The sequence below is a fragment of the Balaenoptera musculus genome, chromosome 7, assembly GCF_009873245.2.
Source record: "Balaenoptera musculus isolate JJ_BM4_2016_0621 chromosome 7, mBalMus1.pri.v3, whole genome shotgun sequence".
In the NCBI taxonomy this organism is placed as follows: Eukaryota; Metazoa; Chordata; class Mammalia; order Artiodactyla; family Balaenopteridae; genus Balaenoptera; species Balaenoptera musculus.
The window spans coordinates 31,963,668-31,983,948 of NC_045791.1; the positions used below are offsets into that span (position 1 = coordinate 31,963,668).

General features: G+C 36.2%; 1 protein-coding gene across 5 annotated transcripts in view; it reads left to right on the forward strand.

The window, feature by feature from the left end:
* The first annotated feature begins 5,736 nt into the window (after nucleotides 1-5,736).
* The window catches only part of MBD5 (methyl-CpG binding domain protein 5), a 154,986-nt gene continuing 140,441 nt past the window's right edge, over nucleotides 5,737-20,281 (forward strand). For 4 of the 5 annotated variants that reach the window (XM_036857404.1, XM_036857402.1, XM_036857406.1 and 1 more), the window contains exons 1-2: nucleotides 13,390-13,435; nucleotides 16,232-16,353. The gene's annotated coding sequence lies outside the window, so the exon portion shown is untranslated. Of the gene's footprint in view, nucleotides 5,759-13,389; nucleotides 13,436-16,231; nucleotides 16,354-20,281 lie in introns of those variants that run through there. The other variant, XM_036857401.1, reaches the window with a different exon arrangement.

The window sequence follows — 20,281 nt, forward strand, 5'->3', positions numbered from 1 at the left end:
TCATTTGTATTTTTTTTAGGTTCCACATATAAGTGATATCATACCAAAGGGGAAAGGGGGGGATAAATTAGGAGCATGGAACTAACAGATACACACTACTCTATGTAAAATAGATAAGCAACAGTGATTTACTGTATAACACAGGGAACTATATTCAATATCTTGTAATAACCTATAATGGAAAATAATCTGAAAAATATGTGTATATACATATAAAACTGAATCACTTTGCTGTACACCTAAAACTAACACAATATTGTAAATCAACTATACTTCAATAATAATTTTTTTAAAAGCAATATTAAGAACAAAGGCAAGGCATTTGGTGACTAATACATGCAAAGTTGGTAGGGAGACATCTATAAGGCCAGCCTGCTCACAACAGCACTGCAGGAACTAGGGTAGGAATCAGAGGTTAAAGGTCAAGACAGAGGAGTTTTGCAAGTTCCAGACTGGTATCTTACATAAGAGTGATTTTGTTTGCTATTGTTGACCTTGTTTGTTCAAATCATTCTGTGCTTTTTTTTTTTTTTTTTTTTTTTTTGGCTGTGTTGGGTCTTCGTTGCTGCACACGGGCTTTCTTTAGTTGCTGCAAGGGGGGGCTACTCCTGTTGCGGTGCGTGGACTTCTCATTGCGGTGGCTTCTCATTGCGGTGGCTTCTCTTGTTGCAGAGCACAGGCTCTAGGCGCCTGGACTTCAGTAGTTGTGGCTCGTGGGCTCTAGAGTGCAGGCTCAGTAGTTGTGGCGCACGGGCTTAGTTGCTCCGCGGCATGTGGGATCTTCCCAGACCAGGGCTTGAATCGGTGTCCCCTGCACTGGCAGGCGGATTCTTAACCACTGCACCACCAGGGAAGTCCCATTCCATGCTTATTTTAACAAACAAAGAAAAGTGTAGAATTTGCTTAAGAAAAATAAAAGTATATATTATTTGTCCAAAGTACGTTTAAGGTAATATTAAGCTGAACCATATGAATTTGTCATTTTTGTAAGTCAAAAATGATTGAATATGTCAATTTTATGTGGTCCAACCTAATAAAACCTACCAGTGCACTATAACATATCATAACATATAGTAATTCATTGAGTTTGCCCATTCTGAGAAGATAGGTATACGTTTTTCTCAATTTTTTAGTATCAACAATTATCTTCTATCAAATAAATTTAGTCTTACTAGAAGCCAAAAACACTTGCTGTGGACATTTTTAAAATACGTTATAAAATTTGTAAGAGAATTTGATGGTAATATTTTTAATGGTAATGAAGGGGCAACAGGGTATAAAATGTACTGATGAACTGGCTCAACCTATAATGTTTTTAAAGCCCTCATTGATCTCTGGGCTGATATTCTAGGATTCAGGGATTTTTCCAGAGCCGTCACAGAATTAGAGAAGATATACTCACACTGTAGATCTCCCTAGTTCCTTGGAACTTAAAATCTCAGGAAAGATGAGGGTTAATATAAACAGTTTTTTTTAAAAGTAATTGTGGCAGCTAACACTTAAATAGTGTTTACTGTGCCAGGCACTGTTCTAGGTGCTTTACATGTATTAACTCATTTAGTCCTCACAGCAATACAGTGAAGTAGGTAGTACTGTCATTATTCCCATTACACAGATGAGGAAGTAGAGAAACAGAACAGTTTGTACAAAGTTATACAGCATGTAAGTGCCTGAGCTGAAATTTAAACCTAAGAATTCTGGCACCAGAGTTGGTACTTAACCACCAGTAAACTGCCTCTCAATATAAAGAAGGTCTAGTATCATTCAGTCAATTCTAATATACTGCAAGGTTGCTACATTAGTTGAAATACTAAGTTCCTTAATGGAGCTTGTCAAGTTTCTTTCCATTCTAATAGCTGCTATTCTGGACTGTTGCAATAGTTCTTTAGCTAGGATACAGATTTCTAATCTTCTCCCCCATTTCTAGGCCAGCCTGCATCCTGCTGCTAGATTAGTACAAGTAAATCATCACTTCAGTCCTGTTACTACCTTGCTCAAATCGCTTTCATGACTGTATTTCCACTGCCAGGAAAGGATGTAAATGAGAGCACCCACTAGGATCTGGTAGCATGGCTCACCACAAGCTCAGTATTTCTTGGAAGTTTCCTGTTTTATCTTAAAAATTTGCACAAATTTTACATCCCACTCCATAGTACATCTGTTTCTTTTAATATAAAAGTAATGTATTAAATTTAAATAAATGTTTTAAAATAGTGTTTTAAATTTAAATTAAAACTTAAATTACTTAATTCTGCAAATTTTCAAATAAAATTGATGAGCCAGAACGATGCTTTATATTTATTCTGGGCCTTCTAGTGTCACATGAGGTTTACATTCTCCTATTTGAAGAGCCTGGGTATTCAGGATAGATTTTAGGTGCCTTTGCTTCTTATTTATTTATTTATTTTTGGCTGCGTTGGGTCTTTGTTGCTGTGCACGGGCTTTCTCTAGTTGCGGAGAGCGGGGGGCTACTCTTCGTTGTGGTACACAGGCTTCTCATTGCGGTGGCTTCTCTTGTTGCGGAGCACGGGCTGTAGGCACACAGGCTTCTGTAATTGTGGCTCACGGGCTCTAGAACTCGGGCTCAGTAGTTGTGGCTCGTGGGCTCTAGAACTCGGGTTCAGTAGTTGTGGCGCACTGGCTTAGTTGCTCCACAGCATGTGGGATCTTCCCAGACCAGGGATGGAACCCATGTCCCCTGCATTGGCAGGCAGATTCTTAACCACTGAGCCACCAGGGAAGCCCTGCTTCATATTTTGGAGTCTAAATTATCTGGCCATATTCCAACCTTCCCATCTTATAACTTGCTGTTTCCCTGTATTAATCCTCTGATAAATCCATCTACCCATCCATAATTATTTACCACATACCCTCCTAAAGATGTCATGTACTGTATACCACCTATATATCTTGGCTTTTGTCCTTTCTCCCCACTTGTAATACAGGCATACCTCATTTTATTGGACTTTGTTTTATTGCACTTCACAGATATTGCATTTTTTACATATTGAAAGTTTGTGGCAACCCTGCATTAAGCAAGTCTTTTGGCGCCATTTTTCCAACAGCATTTGCTCACTTCATGTCTCTGTGTCAAGTTTTGGCAGTAATTCTTGCAATATTTCAAACTTTTTAATTATTATTGTATTTGTTATGGTGATCTGTAATCAGTGATCTTTGATGTTACTGGTGTAATTGTTTTGGGGCACCAGGAACCACACCCATATAAGATATGGAACTCAATCAGTATTGTGTGTGTTCTGACTGCTTCACTAACTGGCTGTTCCCCCATCTCTCTCCCTCTCCTTGGGTCTCCGTGTTCCCTGAGACAAAACAATATTGAAATTAGGCCAATTAATAACCCTACAGTGGCCTCTAAGTGTTCAAGTGAAAGGAAGAGTTGCACATCTCTCACTTTAAATCAAAAGCTGGAAATTATTAAGCTCAGTGAGCAAGGCATGTAGAAAGTTAAAACAGGTCGAAAGCTAGGCCTCTTGTGCCAGACAGTTAGCCAAGTTGTGAATGCAAAGGAAGAGTTCTTAAAGGAAATTAAAAGTGTGAGTCCAGTGAACATATGAATGACAAGAAAGCAAAACAGCCTTATTGCTGATATGAAGAAAGTTTTAGTGGTCTTGGATAGAAGATCAAACCAGCCACAACATTCTCTTAAGCCAAAGCATAATCCAGAGCAAGGCCTTAATGCTTTTCATTTCTGTGAAGGCTGAGAGAGTTGAGGACGCTGCAAAAAAAAAGTTTAAAGCTAGCAGAGGTTGGTTCATGAGGTTTAAGAAAAGAAGCCATCTCCATAGCATCAAAGTGCAAGGTAAAGCAGCAAGTGCTGATGTAGAAGCTGCAGCAAGTTACCCAGAAGATCTAGCTAAGATAATGAAGGTTAAGAAAGAGAAAAACAAATACCGTATGCTAACACATATATATGGAATCTAAAAAAAAAAAAAAAAAAATGGTTATGAAGAACCTAGGGGCAGGACAGGAATAAAGATGCAGATGTTGAGAATGGACTTGAGGACACGGGGAGGGGGAAGGGTAAGCCAGGATGAAGTGAGAGAGTGGTATGGACATATATACACTACCAAATGTAAAATAGATAGCTAGTGGGAAGCAGTTGCATAGCACAGGGAGATCAGCTTGGTGCTTTGTGATCACCTAGAGGGGTGGGATAGGGAGGATGGGAGGGAGACGCAAGAGGGAGGAGATATGGGGATATATGTATATGTATAGCTGATTCACTTTGTTATACAGCAGAAACTAACACACCGTTGTAAAGCAATTATATTCCAATAAAGATGTTTAAAAAAAAAAGATAATGAAGATTGGTACACTATACAACAGATTTTCAGTATAGCCCTATGTTGGAAGAAGATGCCATCTAGGATTTTCATAGGTAGAGAGGAGAAGTCAGTGCCTGGCTTCAAAGCATCAAAGGATAGGCTGACTCTCTTGTTGGGGCTAATGCAGCTGATGACTTGAAGTTGAAGCCGGTGATCATTTACCGTTCTGAAAATCCTAGGGACCTTAAGAATTATGCTAAATCTACTCTGCCTGTGCTCTATAAATGGAACAACAAAGCCTGGGAGACAGCACGTCTGTTGACAACATGGTTTACTGAATATTTTAAGCCCACTGTTAAGACCCACTGCTCAGAAAAGAGATTCCTTTTGAAATATTACTGCTCATTAACAATGTACCTGTCACCCAAGAGCTTTGATGGAGATGTACAATGAGATTCATGTTGTTTTCATGCCTGCTAACACAACATCCATTCTGCAGTCCATGGATCAAGGAGTAATTTCAACTGTCAAGCTCTATTCTTTAAGAAATACATTTAATAAGGCTATAGCTGCCATAGATAGTGATTCCTCTGATGGATCTGGGCAAAGTAAATTGCAAACCTTCTGGAAAGGATTCACCATTCCAAATGCCATTAAGAATATTTGTGATTCATGGCAAGAGGTCAAAATATCAACATAAATAGGAGTTTACAAAAAATCGATTGCAACCCTCATGGATGACTTTGAGGGGTTCAGGACTTCAGTGGAGAAAGTAACTGTGGATGTGGTGGAAACAGCAAAAAACTAAAATTAGAAGTGGAGCCTGAAGATGTGACTGAATTGCTACAATCTCATGGTAAAACTTGAATGGGTGAGGAGTTGCTTCTTAAGGATAAGCAAAGAAAGTGGTTTCTTGAGGTGGAATCTACTCTTAATGAAGACGCTGTGAAGATTGTTGAAATGACAATAACTTAGTTGATAAAGCAGCAGCAGGGTTTGAGAGGATTGAGTCCAGTTTTGAAAGAAGTTCTGCTGTGGGTATGGGTAAAATGCTATCAAACAACATTGCATGCTACAGAGAAATTGTTTGTGAGAGCAAGAGTCAATCAATGCACCAAACGTCACTGTTGTCTTATTTTAAGAAATTCCCACAGCCACCCCAGCCTTCAGCAACCACCACCCTGATCAGTCAGCAGCCATTAGTATCGAGGCAGGACCTTACACCAGGGAAAAGATTATGACTCACTGAAGGCTCAGATGTTTGTTAGCATTTTTTAGCAATAAAGTTTTTTAATTAAGGTATGTACACCGTTTTTTAGACATAATGCTATTGCACAATTAATAGACAACAGTAGAGGGTAAACATAGCTTTTATATGCACTGGGAAACCAAAAAATTTGTGTGAGTTGCTTTTTGAGAATAATATTTGCTTTATTGCCGTGGTCTGGAACTGAACCTGCAATATCTCCGAGGTATGCCTGTACCCTCTCTCCTCACTTCTGTTCAAGTGCTAATCTTTCAAGACCTAATTCATTTACTAGCTTTTCCTGACTACTCCAGTCAGGACTTTGAATTCCTGTAATACTTACTCAATGCTTATTATACAACAGGTTGTATTTTTAATATTTATTTGACTAAGTCTTACACATAAACTTTTTAAGAGTTCAACATGCAGAGAAGCAAGAAAAAGGACATTTCGGGCAATGGACACGGTGTGTACAAAGGCACAGGATTATGAAGTAGCACAGAGTATCCCAGTAAATGCTAGGTTGTTTACTATAGCTGGAATGTAGAATATATACTGGGAATGTGAGAAAAGTAGGAATCAAACCATGAAAGAATATATAACTCATGCTACGAAATGTACATCCCACCTGCCCCAGCCCCTACCATAATTAATGGGAATTCATCAAAGAAATCAAATAGGAAAGATTTATTGTATTAGTTTTAATCAACTTTGATGTAATTTCTCTAGGTCTTAATATTCTTCATTTTCTTAGCTCTTATTTTTATTTTATATACCAGTAAAAGTATCATATTTTTATGCAGTCTTTTTTCTTAATCTAGTATATATCCTCCATATACTTAATGTGTATACACATATATACATGGACACATATAGAGAGAGGAATTGTTCATTGCTTTAAAAGATGGGGTTACACACACACACACACACACACACCTGCACCTTGCATTTCTCACTCTACAGTGCTTTGTAGAAATAGCTCTAATTTATTTTTTTAATGACTGCAATATTGTGTAGTATGGAGGTACCAAAATTTTTTTAACTATTCCCCTATTTGTAGACATTCATCTTGTTTCCAGTTTCTTTATATTTTTTAAGGAGATGTAGCTAAATCAAACCTTATGTTTATCTGACTAAATTTCACTGTAGCCTATGATTAATCCACCATAAACTATTAAATAATCCATGTAGGTTTGGGTATATAAGATGAAGTAAACTTATATTGATAATTTCTTATTATGATACTGTCTCATATCCTCTGTTTGCTACCAAATTGGTGGATATTTAGGAGTTGTTCCCAGTAGTAATATAACATCATAATGCATGAAATAACCCAGTTGATGACTCAAATTTTAAGTTAAAGTATAGTGATACCTTATATATTAAAAATAGGGAAATTACAATAATATTTTCCAAACTGAGATGTTAACAGGAATTTTATGGCAAAAATGTTCCATGGTCAAATTATTTGGGAAAACATACTGAATTGAACTGGGTTCTGCAAATGTTTGCATTTCTCTAAGAGTGTATTAGTCCATGAAATGCCATTTGGTAAGGAGTGCTCTACATTATTCTAAAATAATATAGACATCTGAATTGTGTTCAGACATATGAATAGATTTTCAAAGGCCATTTTTTGTGGCACCATTTTGATAGACCTGTACTGTTGGTCCCCTGGTAGTACAGGTCTGGGAAAGATGACCCACTCAGATTGCTGCTAATTTGTCTAAGTGTTATTCCCAGTACCCCTCCCTATAGTTAATACATCTATCAATCAATCACAAAAGCTTGGAATTCCAGTGATACTGGATTATGAATATTTTAAAGCATACCCAGTACCTTCTTTACCTTCGTAGTTTTTCAAACTTTTCCTGTTCCATCTGCCCATAATCCTCTCTCTCTTGTTATGTTTCTGTGTATTAAGATCTCAGTTTTCTTTAAATGCTCCCTTGTTTTTGAAGCGTTCTCCAGTGGGAATTAAAACCATTCCTTTTCTGATTTTCTCATACCACTTTGCCTTTCTTTCAGTAATTTAACTTCCTGCCTTATGATTCACACAGTTGTTTTCATGTACATTACAGTAGATGTTGTGCCATGACCTCTAGTTCATGTGGAGGAGCCCATAGACCAGCTGAGGGAGCAGATATATAAATAAGTTTATACAATGTGATGTGATATGTACTTATAATGGTACACAATGCTAGTGGTAAAAGGAATGACATGAGAAACTATGGACTAAAACGTTTGAATGTAAATTAGCTTATATAACTAAGATTTTAGCTTTATTTAGAATGTTTAAGTCTAGAACTGAAGTAGAATGTTGTACTGGTTATTGTACGTAACTTTCTCTTCCACTTAGCTTATAATTGCTCTGAACACCTGGCCTGTACATTACTTATTTTGCTGTTTTCTATTGTACCTAGCACTCCTGTAGATATATAGAATACATTCAATAAATGTTAAATTGAATTAATTTTTAGAAGCTGCTGTTTTAAAAAAAGTTATTCTCACAATCTGAAATTTGATATTTTATGTCTGCATATTCAGACTGCTATTTTATTCTTAATTTAAGACATAGTTATAGGGAAGGCGACAAACAACATTTTAAAATATTATTTTTTGACTCTCAGAAGCACTTTTGGAAACTGTAGACTTACTCCATGGATACTGCCTTTGCACAAAATATTTATGGAATTGCTTTTGTTCCTTAACATACTATTTTGCATGCACATACTAGTTTCATCTGAATTCTTAAACCAACTAAATGTCATGTCAAACTAAGCTTAGTGGGTCAAAAGTTATGTATGCCTTTTGGGGTCAGAAACAACAAGGGATCTTGTGTGGTACAAAAGTTAACTGTAGAGTCAATTACAAAAGAGAAATTCCAGAAATATTTTTCACAATTCTGGCATTTCTGGGCTTGGTTTACAGCCTCTGAAGATAACCATTTTGAAGGACAAAACTGACTTAAAGTATATTTATTAAAATACCACATTCTTCATAATCCAGTTTATTAAGAAGAGTTGTTGGTTTTGTTGGACTGGAATTTAAGCATTTTATTATGTTTCCTGACTAATTATCTGTCTAATACTATTTTTAATTGGTATTAAACTTTTACCAGTGACCCTGATATTATAACTTGTTTTTAATTAAAGAATAGCATTCTTATCTCATCATTTTCTTTCTTTAAAAAATGCCATTACAACCCAGTTTTTTTTTTCCATTTTGTATTGGATATTTTCCATCATGAAAAAAATGTATACATTCATGCTTATGATTTTCTCATTATTATATTCATTGTTATCATTAGGTATTGATAATGGAAGATGAGACCAAAGGCATCCTTATTACGTGATTATCTCATCCTTTACCTAAAGGAGCATAATCTAGAGATAAGACCTAGGAGATATCAGATGAAGCAAATACTGTAAAGCAGCATTTATTTCAATTGCACTTATTTCGTTTCTGAGAAATGAAACAGGAGTTGAGCTAAAGTTTACTTTTGCTTTAGCCAGAAAGAAAAGAATTGTCAGTCAGATTAATCCTGTAGACAGGAAGAGATGGATCTATTTAAGAAAACAGATGCCTTTTTATAGCCTTTGAGGTCATTTGGCATATCATTTATTTCTAGTTTTTATTCTGACTTCAGAGTATTTTATTTTATACATTTATAAAATCAGCTTTTTAGGGACTAGGTACCATTTTTCAATTTCTCTTTAATTCGTGTTTTACTTATAAATAATAAAATAATTGTACTACTCTAGACTTTACTAATTAAGTCTGATAAAATTCACTTGTAAGTAATTAGTACAGAATACATATTTTCAAAAGGATTCAAATAGGTTTATGGAGCATACAACTTTATATATCAAAGGGTAAAATAGAGATTTGGGGTATACTAGCCTAACCTTTTAAATTTGGTAGATAAGGAAGCCGTCTGAGCTGCTGTCACATGCATGACCTGGAATAATTTGGACAATTGTGCATTCTTATATTTTTTATGCAAAATATATATTCACAAATACTATCCATCATGTCCAGATTTTTAATAAGGTACTTTATTTTTGTGAAAATAAGTTATAACTATTACAAGGATAGTATACTTTGTGAAGAAATTGGGCTTATGTTATTACAATTTTTAACAATTAACATTTGCATACTCTTACGTTTATCCAAGATTTTTATATTTATTATCTCAGTTGATCTTAGAAACAGTAGAGATAATACTTACATGGTTGGTAGGAGTTAAGATTCATTTAACTGAAGAACACTCGCCCTCTCTGCCCTCCCCTCCCCCCGCCCCTCCCTCCCCACTCCACACACACAAGCTTAGGCTAAAAGGAGATATTGTGGTTTATAGGATAGAATGGTCTCCAGAAAGACTAATCTGAGGCTCCCAGTTCTTATCCCCTGAATTGGCTTCATTGTCAGCTCCACTGTTGGTGTCACTGACAGTTTTGAGTGTCAGTGGTCCTGATCTGATTAAGTATCCATCCTTGGAAACCTCACTGTGGACAGAGGGATAGGGGGCTATGCTGACTGGCTTTGGCAGCTAGGCCCACCTCTAAAGCTGTCGAACGGGTGAGTTGTCAAAAGGAAAATTGGTATACAGTTAGCAGAAGTAGCAGAAAAGCATGGTGGAGAGGCAAACTTCAAGTATCCACTCCAGCAGGTATTATCATCTCCACTTTACAGATGAGAAAATGGATAGTCAGAGAGGCTAAATGACCTACCCAAACTTAGGTCCTCTGGTTACAAATCCTGCTCCAGGCTGCCTTAAAGGAAAAGGAAAGTAAGAATGGATAAGACAAAAGAGGTGGTTCCAGATATTTATTTCTAGTTTGTGTTTTGAAGTGAACCGGGCAATATTGATTTTAGGGTGATGGTTAGGGTTAGAGTTGTTGAACAAGACATTTGTGGGAAATAAAATGTCGTAAGGTCTGTGCAAGGGAGTAGGAGGAGTTACAGTAGACATGATCCTTAATATCCAGAGTTAAGATTTTGGGATTAAAATTAAAATAGCTAGCATTTATTAACCATTCCTTATGCCTCAGGCACTGTGCTAAACACTCTTCCTATAATATATGTTAACACTCACAACATTCCTATGAAATGAGGATTTTACAGATAAGGAAGCATAAACAAAAAGAGATTTAATATCTTGTCCAAGACTGTATAACTAGAAAGGGTTAGAGTCAAGATTTGAACCCAGGAGGTCTAGAACCCACCACAGGGCCTGTTTTTGTTTTTCATTGTTACCAGTTAAAGTAGCAATGTTTAGTTACCTGCCATGTGCTGGCTGCCATAGCAGATATTTGTCTGGTGTAACACCTGTTTTCTAGAAACTTACCCTTTAAGGTTGGACAATACAGCAGTTCATACGCAGCCACATTTAAGAATTTAAATTTGAATTGCTAAGTTCCTACAGATCATTGTTAATGTTAATTTTATACTGTTTTGTTCTATATTTATCAAAGTTACACATGCACATTGTTTAAAAAATCAAGTAGTCCTACAAGACTTATTTTTAAAAGAAATTAGCAGTTTCCTGTTCTATACCTCTTTTCACCATTTTTCCAATTACCAGAAGCAATCACTTTTGGTTCTTTTTAGGTGTTTCTTTTAGTATTTATGAAGAAGAGTATCTCTAAATAAATGATTATATTTCTACTTCTTGATTTTTTTTCAGCTTCACATTTAATCCATTAATTTCCCACTGCTCATGTTTAAGGTGATAAGAAAGGGGGATATCTAGATAATACATAATTGGGGCTTGATGACTGTGGATTCCATAGATCTGACTATGCTGTTTTGTTCAGGAACTCCCAGCGTCAATTTATTGAGAACCTTCTTTTTAATCCAGTTAGATTCTCCAAAGAAGAGTCTTTCACTCTCCTACCTAGAGGTTATAAGATGCGCTACTAGTTTATTTTACAAACTAAGTAGAAGAGGACTTGGGATCTCATATTCAAAGTATAAAATTTCATTCAGTTCTGTTTTCAGTAGAGTACTCTGCTGACCAGAATTCTCCAAATTTCCCAGTTTGGGAACCTTCTGTTTTACCACTCCAAAGAATAAACATTGTCTTCTGCTAGGATGATAGAGGGAGGGGTACTTGTCCAGTTGCGGATGGTGGAGAGGGAATGCAAGAGACTAATTCTTAAACAGGCTTCCAACCAGCCTTGCTCTTATTTCTACCTTTAACCTACTTCCATAAGTCTGGGTGCTACCAGTTACTAAGTTTCTTGAAAACTGTAATGCAAATAAAATTTTTTCCTGGCTTTACCTCCTACTGGTTTAAGATTTAGTTTGTTAGGATTTGCCAAGTCAGTTAGCTGTAGTCCTTCTGCCGTCTAGTTTCCAAATTTTGGTACTGTCATTCATCTCTCATTCTCTTTTTCTTTCTTGTTTCATGCTTTTTAATGAAATATTTAATATTATACTGTATTTTAATGTGGTTTTGAAAGGGGATGGAATTAAGTATATGTTCAATCTACCATCTTTAACCAGAAATCAACATGATTATCTACTGAGTAGTTTTTTCTTTCTAACATGTGTTAGATTTGAGATAAATACCTTTTTTAAAAAATATCTTTTTTAAAAAGACAATTTCTATTTTAAGAAAATGGGAAATTACCATATCCAATCCCTATACTCAGTCTCAGAGTAAGATTTGAAGAGATTGCTGTTTATGTATCATATATTTTATATTGAATGCTTTTATTATGACACAGGCCTGCTTTCTTCACAGTGTGTGGGGATGTTTAGTACTCCATCGCCCTGGGAACAATAACCAAGAGCCATATATTACAGAGCTCAATATATTAGAGTCAGGACATGGACAAGATTATCAAAATTTCCAAATCAAAAACTGGGCAACATTGTTTAACCTTTAGAGGAAGTAATTGTTTGTTTCATTATCTTAATACATAATATATATTATATATATATATATACATATAATTATATACATAATATATGTATACAATGATCTTTGGTTATTAAAGACAATATCATGTGTACATTTCATTATTTCACTTAATACAGTATAACATAATTTTTGATTGTCACACTATGTTTTATGAATAAAGGTTCAGAGACTCAGAGAAGTTAAGTTACTTCCCCAGATTCTTACAGCTAGTGGGTGACAGAGGTAGAATTTGAACTGAGGATTCACTTACTTCAAAGCTAATACTCTTTGGAAGTGGGCATGTATAATAAAATCTGGAATTATGGGACCACAGTGAAGTTCCCCAGAACTTGGAGGGAAGTCACAGAAAGGTTGCTATCAAAAACTGTAACCAGCAGAAACTAACACAACATTGTAAAGCAATTATACTCCAATGAAGATATAAAAAAAATTGTAACCAGAAAATCACACCATTTATTCTTTGTACATTTTCACACAACCATTTCATTGAATCCTTATAACAGCCTTATGAGCTATGTAGGTTTAAATTTTATTAAGTGTGTAAAATACTGTTTGCCTATGTGTGAAACAGAATTAACTCACAAACCTCTTCTCCTGGTCCCCCCACCCCATCACTTCCATAGATAAAGGAAAACTTAATCTTACCAACTGGTAGCACCTTGGTCACTTCTGAGTTAAAATTGAGTCAATTTAGGCTTTAAACTAAGATTCTTCTTCTTATCCTCTTCTTCCCTTCTGCTCTTCCCCAAGTTCCTGGGGAGACTCGTATCATCCTGATATCAGCAGATAAGCATGGGCTTCCACATTCTTCTCTCTGCTTGCTGGTCTCTGCTGAGTTACTCAGGGCCCTTGGCATTTGGGCACCATGTGCCGTCATCCACTGAGATGTGTTTCCTCTTGCTGGGCCTCTGGACTTCATATACTTAGTCTACTGCTGCGGTTCTTGCTGTGGTCTCCAGTTGTGAGGACCAGGTACTCTTCACCCTGTTTCCTCAAACCCCAGTCTCCTTAATGTCTGCCAGATCAGTCTTAGCCACTTTTGCACCCCTCTCATGTCAAAGGCTTCAGTAACTTTTCAGATGTTCTGCCACAATGCACTGGTATTCTCTGAATCCAAAGATGTCTTCAGACAAATCCTCCCAGCTACCTTTCTCAGTTGTCATCTTCAGTACTCTACATTCAGATACCTCAATGCTCTTTTTTGTCTGGTGGCCAGTATTTTTTTTTCCTTTCCATGGGAAAACACCTGTTGTGTCCTCTTGAGTTCTTATCTACTCTATAGTTTTTACAGTATAAGCTTTATGAAAATAATATATAATAATGCAGCTCTCTATGTACTGAAGTCATCAATTGACAAAACATATTACATAAGGAAAGCAAGGTATAGAACAGAGTGTATAACCTGCTCCATTTCTGTAAATACATGTATAGATATGGCAATGCATTAAACATTTCTGGAAGAATACATGAGCGGTAGCAGGGATTGCCTCTGGGGAGGGAAAATAGATGTCTGGGGGACAAGACTGGATGGGAAATTTTTCACTGCCTTTTTATATCTCTCAAATTCTATATCATGCAAATAACCTATTCAAAAATAAATAAAAGATAATTATAAAACATTTATAATTTGGCTTCTTCAGTCCTGCCGAGCTCCAGATCATCTGACGCTCAGCCACAGACAGAAAGTAGCTCTTTTGGCAAAGCTATCTTTTTTTCCCTTCTCTGCTTCCTGATGTGCCACTCTTTCTTGTAGAACTTTATTGAAGGCTGCATGAAGCAGCAGCCTGCTCGAACATTCTGAATTTTTCCCCTTCATTAGAAGGGAAAACACTTCAGTAGGAAGATGGCCTGAGTCCCAAATATATCAGATGGTGGTTTAGCCACTTTGCTGAGTTGCCAGACTAAGATAGAAGGGCCCGCACTACCCTTCACCTGACCTCTTTGGCCAGGCCAAGACTGTATTTTAGGGTCTGTTACTTGCAAGAATTTTTATTATCTGCAGGCCTATCACGCTGAATAGATGTTTAATTAACTATGATGCATATAAACGCATGAATGAATAATTTTTATTTACAGGAATAATCCACCTAATTTTAAATGTATTAACTAATAAGGATTTTAAAAGTCTGTATTTTAAATTTCCCAACTGTTCAGTAATTATAGCTGTCTTTTTTTCCCCTGATTCCAAGATCCAGTTCAGGATCGTGCATTGTATTCAGTTGTCATATCCATTTAATCTCCTTTAAACTTAAAAAAAAGAAAAATTCCCAGACTTTTTGTGTCATGTTGTTGACATGTTTTAAAAGTCTGGGCAAATTGTTTGCAAGATGTCCCTTAATTTAGATTTTTCTGATTTTTGTTTTTGATTATTAGATTGAGATTAAACATTCTTGGCAAGAATATTCCATTGGTGATGCTTTCTCAAGGTATCATATCAAGTGTAAGAGGAGATTAGTAACACAGTAGAAAAGCACACTACTATGGTTTGATGGAAGGTCCAGTTTGAGTTTTTCAATTCTACTTGCTTTATCTTTACACTGAACAGGTAATTGCTAAGTGGTTTGTACTTAAATAGACCAGGTAGCAGGAAATAGTATTATATCCAGTCCATCTGCTATCATTTTGGAACAACAAAAAGTTGCCTTTTTAAATTTATCAGTTCTTGTGAGTTTGTAACAGTTTGGGGAGCTCTGATAAAATCAAGTTTCTGATTTGCAAAGCTGAGGGCCAGGTGGTAATAATATCCATTCATAGCACTGAAGTGAGAATTACTTGAGATGTTAACAGAAGTAAAATATCACTGAAAGTAATATGCTCTGTGAAGAGTCTCTATTAATATAATCAACCCCACTCAGGTATTTATCTTTAAAAACCACATATATGGCATACACTATTGTTATTGTATCTGACACTGTTGTACTTTATGAATATAATCTTTATAATAACCCTTCTACTTGGGTACTGTTATTATCCCTATTTACAGATGAGGAAACTAAGGCACAGAGAGGATAAGTAATGTTCCCAAGGTCATATAACAAATAAGTGGTAATGGGGGACTTCCCTGGTGGTCCAGTGGTTAAGACTCCACACTTCCAGTGCAGAGGGCCTGGCTTCAATCCCTGGTCAGGGAACTAGATCCCGCATGCATGCCGCAACTAAGAAGCCCACATGGTACAACAAAGATCCCTCATGCCGCAACTAAGACCCGATACAGTCAAAAGGAAATAAATAAAATGGTTAAAATGGTAAATTAAAAAAAAAAATAGGACTTCCCTCGTGGCACAGCGGTTAAGAATCCGCCTGCCAATTCAGGGGACACGGCTTTGATCTCTGGTCTGTGAAGATCCCACATGCCGCAGAGCAACTAAGCCCATGCACCACAACTACTGAGCCTGCGCTCTAGAGCCCACGAACCACAACTACTGAGCCCGCTTTCCACAACTACTGAAGCCTGCACGCCTAGAGCCCATGCTCTGCAACAAGAGAAGCCACCACAATGAGAAGCCCACGTACTGCAATGAAGAGTAGCTCCCACGCACCGCAACTAGAGAAAGCTTGCGCACAGCAACAGAAACCCAATGCAGCCAAAAATAAATAAATAAATAAATTTATTTTTTAAAAAAAGTGGTAATATTTCCAGCTGTTTTTCTCTGAGACCCCACTTGAAAACAGGCAGCAGCCTGTATAGCTCCACTGTGTACTTAAGGATAATTTTCATTCAGCCTGTTCTTTAAATAAATGTGTGTGTCTATGTTATTTCTGTTACAGAGAGAAGAGGTACTCCTTTATAGGGACTCGTAAAGGCATAGAGCATCTAGAGATTTACCGCCTCCATTACGCTGCTGGGTCTCACAGCACATGTTATGTTTTTATCAGTTTCTCTCCAGAAGGTAGGAGTTGTTTTCTCTCCATGAATTCTTCATATAATTATAGTTTTCTTGTCTGTGAACTTAATATTTATTGAATATGAAAAACATCTGACATCTATAGATTAAAATGCCAATTGGGAGATTGGGATTGACATACATACACTAATATGTATAAAATGGGTAACTAATAACCTGCTGTATAAAAAAATAAATAAAATTCTAAAATTCAAAAAATAAATAAAAATAAATAAAATGCCAGACTTCTCAAAATAGTTAAGACATACAAACACCTCTAAAGAATATTTCTATTATAAAATTAATACATGTTCATTGTAAAAAAAAAAAGACAATACAGAAAAGTATAGTAATCTTACCACCTTGAGATAAGTACTTTTTATATGTTGTCATATGTCTTTCTGAATTTATTGATATATGTCTATATGATGCATAATAATACATATATAATTATTCATTATATATTATTATATACTTATGTACATATATTATGACTAGAAATAATAGAATATAAATGCTCCTTGGCTAGAATGCTTCTTTTTAAACTTTTTTAAATTTAATTTAATTTTATATTGGAGTGTAGTTGATTTACAATGTTGTGTTCATTTCAGGTGCACAGCAAAGTGATTCAGTTACACATATACCTATATCCATTCTTTTTCAGATTCTTTTCCCATATAGGTTATCACAGAATATTGAGTAGACTTCCTTGTGCTATACAGTAGATCCTTGTTGATTGTCTATTTTATTTATAGTACTATGTATATATCAATCCCAATCTCCCAATTAATCCCTCCCTGCCACTTTCCCCCTTGGTAACCATAAGTTTGTTTTCTACATCTGTAACTCTGTTTCTAGTTTGTAAATAAGTTCATTTGTATCATTTTTTTAGATTCCATATATAAGCGATATTATACGATACTTGTCCTTCTCTGTCTGACTTACTTCACTCAGTATGACAATCTCTGGGTCCATCCATGTTGCTGCAAATGGCATTATTTTGTTCTTTTTTATGGCTGAGTAATATTCCATTGTATATATGTACCACATCTTCTTTATTCATTCCTCTGTCGATGGACATTTAGGTTGCTTCCATGTCTTGGCTATTGTAAATAGAGCGGCAATGAACATTGGGGTGCATGTGTCTTTTCAAATTATGGTTTTGTCCAGATATATGCCGAGGAGTGTGATTGCTGGATTGTATGGTACTTCTATTTTTAGTTTTTTAAGGAACCTCCATACTGTTCTCCATAGTGGTTGTACCAACTTACATTCCCACCAACAGTGTAGGAGGGTTCCCTTTTCTCTACACCCTCTCCAGCATTTATTGTTTGTAGATTTTTTGATGATGGCCATTTTGCCCAGTGTGAGGTGATAACTCATTGTAGTTTTGATTTGCTTTTCTCTAATAATTAGTGATGTTGAGCATCTTTTCATGTGTTTCTTGGCCATCTGTATGTCTTCTTTGGAGAAATGTCTATTTAGATCTTCTGCCTATTTTTTGATTGGGTTGTTTGTTTGTTTGTTTTTAAATATTAATTTATTTATTTTGGCTGTGTTGGGTCTTCGTTTCTGTGCGAGGGCTTTCTCTAGTTGCGGCAAGTGGAGGCCACTCCTCATCGCGGTGCACGGGCCTCTCACTATCGCGGCCTCTCCCGTTGCAGAGCACAGGCTCCAGACGCGCAGGCTCAGTAATTGTGGCTCACGGGCCCAGCCGCTCCACGGCATGTGGGATCTTCCCAGACCAGGGCTCGAACCCGTGTTCCCTTCATTGGCAGGCAGATTCTCAACCACTGCGCCACCAGGGAAGCCCTGTTTGTTTTTTTGTTATTGAGCTGCATGAGCTGTTTATATATATTGGAGATTAATCCCTCCCTGGTCACTTCATTTGCAAATATTTTCTCCCATTCTGTGGGTTGTATTTTCATTTTGTTTATGGTTTCCTTTGCTGTGCAAAAGCTTTTAAGTTTCATTAGGTCCCATTTGTTTATTTTTGTTTTTGTTTTCATTACTCTAGGAGGTGGGTCAGAAAAGATCTTTCTGCAATTTATGTCAGAGAATGTTCTGCCTATGTTTTCCTCTAAGAGTTTTATACTTTCCCACCTTACATTTAGGTCTTTAATCCATTTTGAGTTTATTTTGTGTACAATGTTAAGGAGTGTTCTAATTTTATTCTTTTACATGTAACTGTCCAGTTTTCCCCACACTACTTATTGAAGAGACTGTCTTTTCTCCATTGTATATTCTTGCCTCCTTTGTCATAGATTAGTTGACGATAGGTGTGTGGGTTTATCTCTGGACTTTCTATCCTGTTTTATTGATCTATATTTCTGTTTTTGTGCCATTACCATATGGTTTTGATTACTGTAGCTTTGTAGAATAGTCTGAAGTCAGGGAGCCTGATTCCTCCAGCTCTGTTTTTCTTTCTCAGTATGCTTTGGCTATTCAGGGTCTTCTGTGTTGTAAAATTGTAAAAATTTTTTGTTCTAGTTCTGTGAAAAATGCCATTATTAGTTTGATAGGGATTCCATTAAATCTGTAGATTGCCTTGGGTAGTATAGTCATTTTGATAATATTGATTCTTCCAATCCAAGAACATGGTATATCTCTCCATTTTTTTGTGTCATCTTTGATTTCTTTCATCAGTATCTTATAGTTTTCAGAGTACAGGTCTTTTGCCTCCTTAAGTAGGTTTATTCCTAGGTATTTTATTCTTTTTGATGCGATGGTAAATGGGATTGTTTCCTTAATTTCTCTTTCTGAACTTTCATTGTTAGTGTGTAGGACTACAAGGGATTTCTGTGTGTTAATTATGTATCCTGCAACTTTACCAAACTCATTGATGAGCTCTAGTAGTTTTCTGATAGCATCTTTAGGATTTTCTATGTATAATATCATGTCATCTGTAAACAGTTTCAGTTTTACTTCTTCTTTTCCAATTTGGATTCCTTTTATTTCTTTTTCTTCTCTGATTGCTGTGGCTAGGACTTACAAAACTATGTTGAACAAAAGTGGCTAGAGTGGACATCCTTGTCTTGTTCCTGATCTTTGAGAAAATGCTTTCAGTTTTTCACCATTGAGAATAATGTTTGCTGTGGGTGTGTTGTATATGGCCTTTATTATGTTGAGGTATGTTACCTCCATGTCCACTGTCTGGAGAGTTTTTATCATAAATAGGTGTTGAGTTTTGTGAAAAGCTTTTTCTGCATCTATTGAGATGATCATATGGTTTTTTTTCTTCAGTTTGTTAATGTGGTGTATAAATTGATTGATTTGTGTATGTTTAAGAATCCTTGCGTCCCTGGGATATATTCCACTTGATCATGGTGTGTGATCTTTTTAATGTGTTGTTGGATTTGGTTTGCTAGTCTTTTGTTGAGGATTTTTGTGTCTACATTCATCAGTGATATTGGCCTGTAATTTTCTTTGTTTATGATATCTTTGTCTGGTTTTGGTATCAGGATGATGGTGGCCTCATACAATGAGTTTGGGAGTGTTTGTTCCTCTGCAATTTTTTGGAAGAGTTTGAGAAGGATTGGTGTTAACTCTTCTCTAAATATTTGATAGAATTCACCTGTGAAGCCATCTGGTCCTGGACTTTTGTGTGTTGGAAGTTTTTAATCACAGTTTCAATTTCATTACTTGTGATTGGTCTGTTCATATTGTCTATTTCTTCCTGGTTCAGTCTTGGAAAGTTGTACCTTTCTCAGAGTTTGTCCATTTCTTCTAGGTTGTCCATGTTATTGGCATATAGTTGCTTATAGTAGTCTCTTTTGATGCTTTGTATTTCTGTGGTGTCAGTTGTAACTTCTCCTTCTTCATTTCTAATTTTATTGATTTGAGTCCTCTCCCTTTTTTTGCTGATGAGTCTGATGTAAGATTTATCAATTTTGTTTATCTTCTCAAAGAACCAGCTTTTAGTTTTATTGATCTT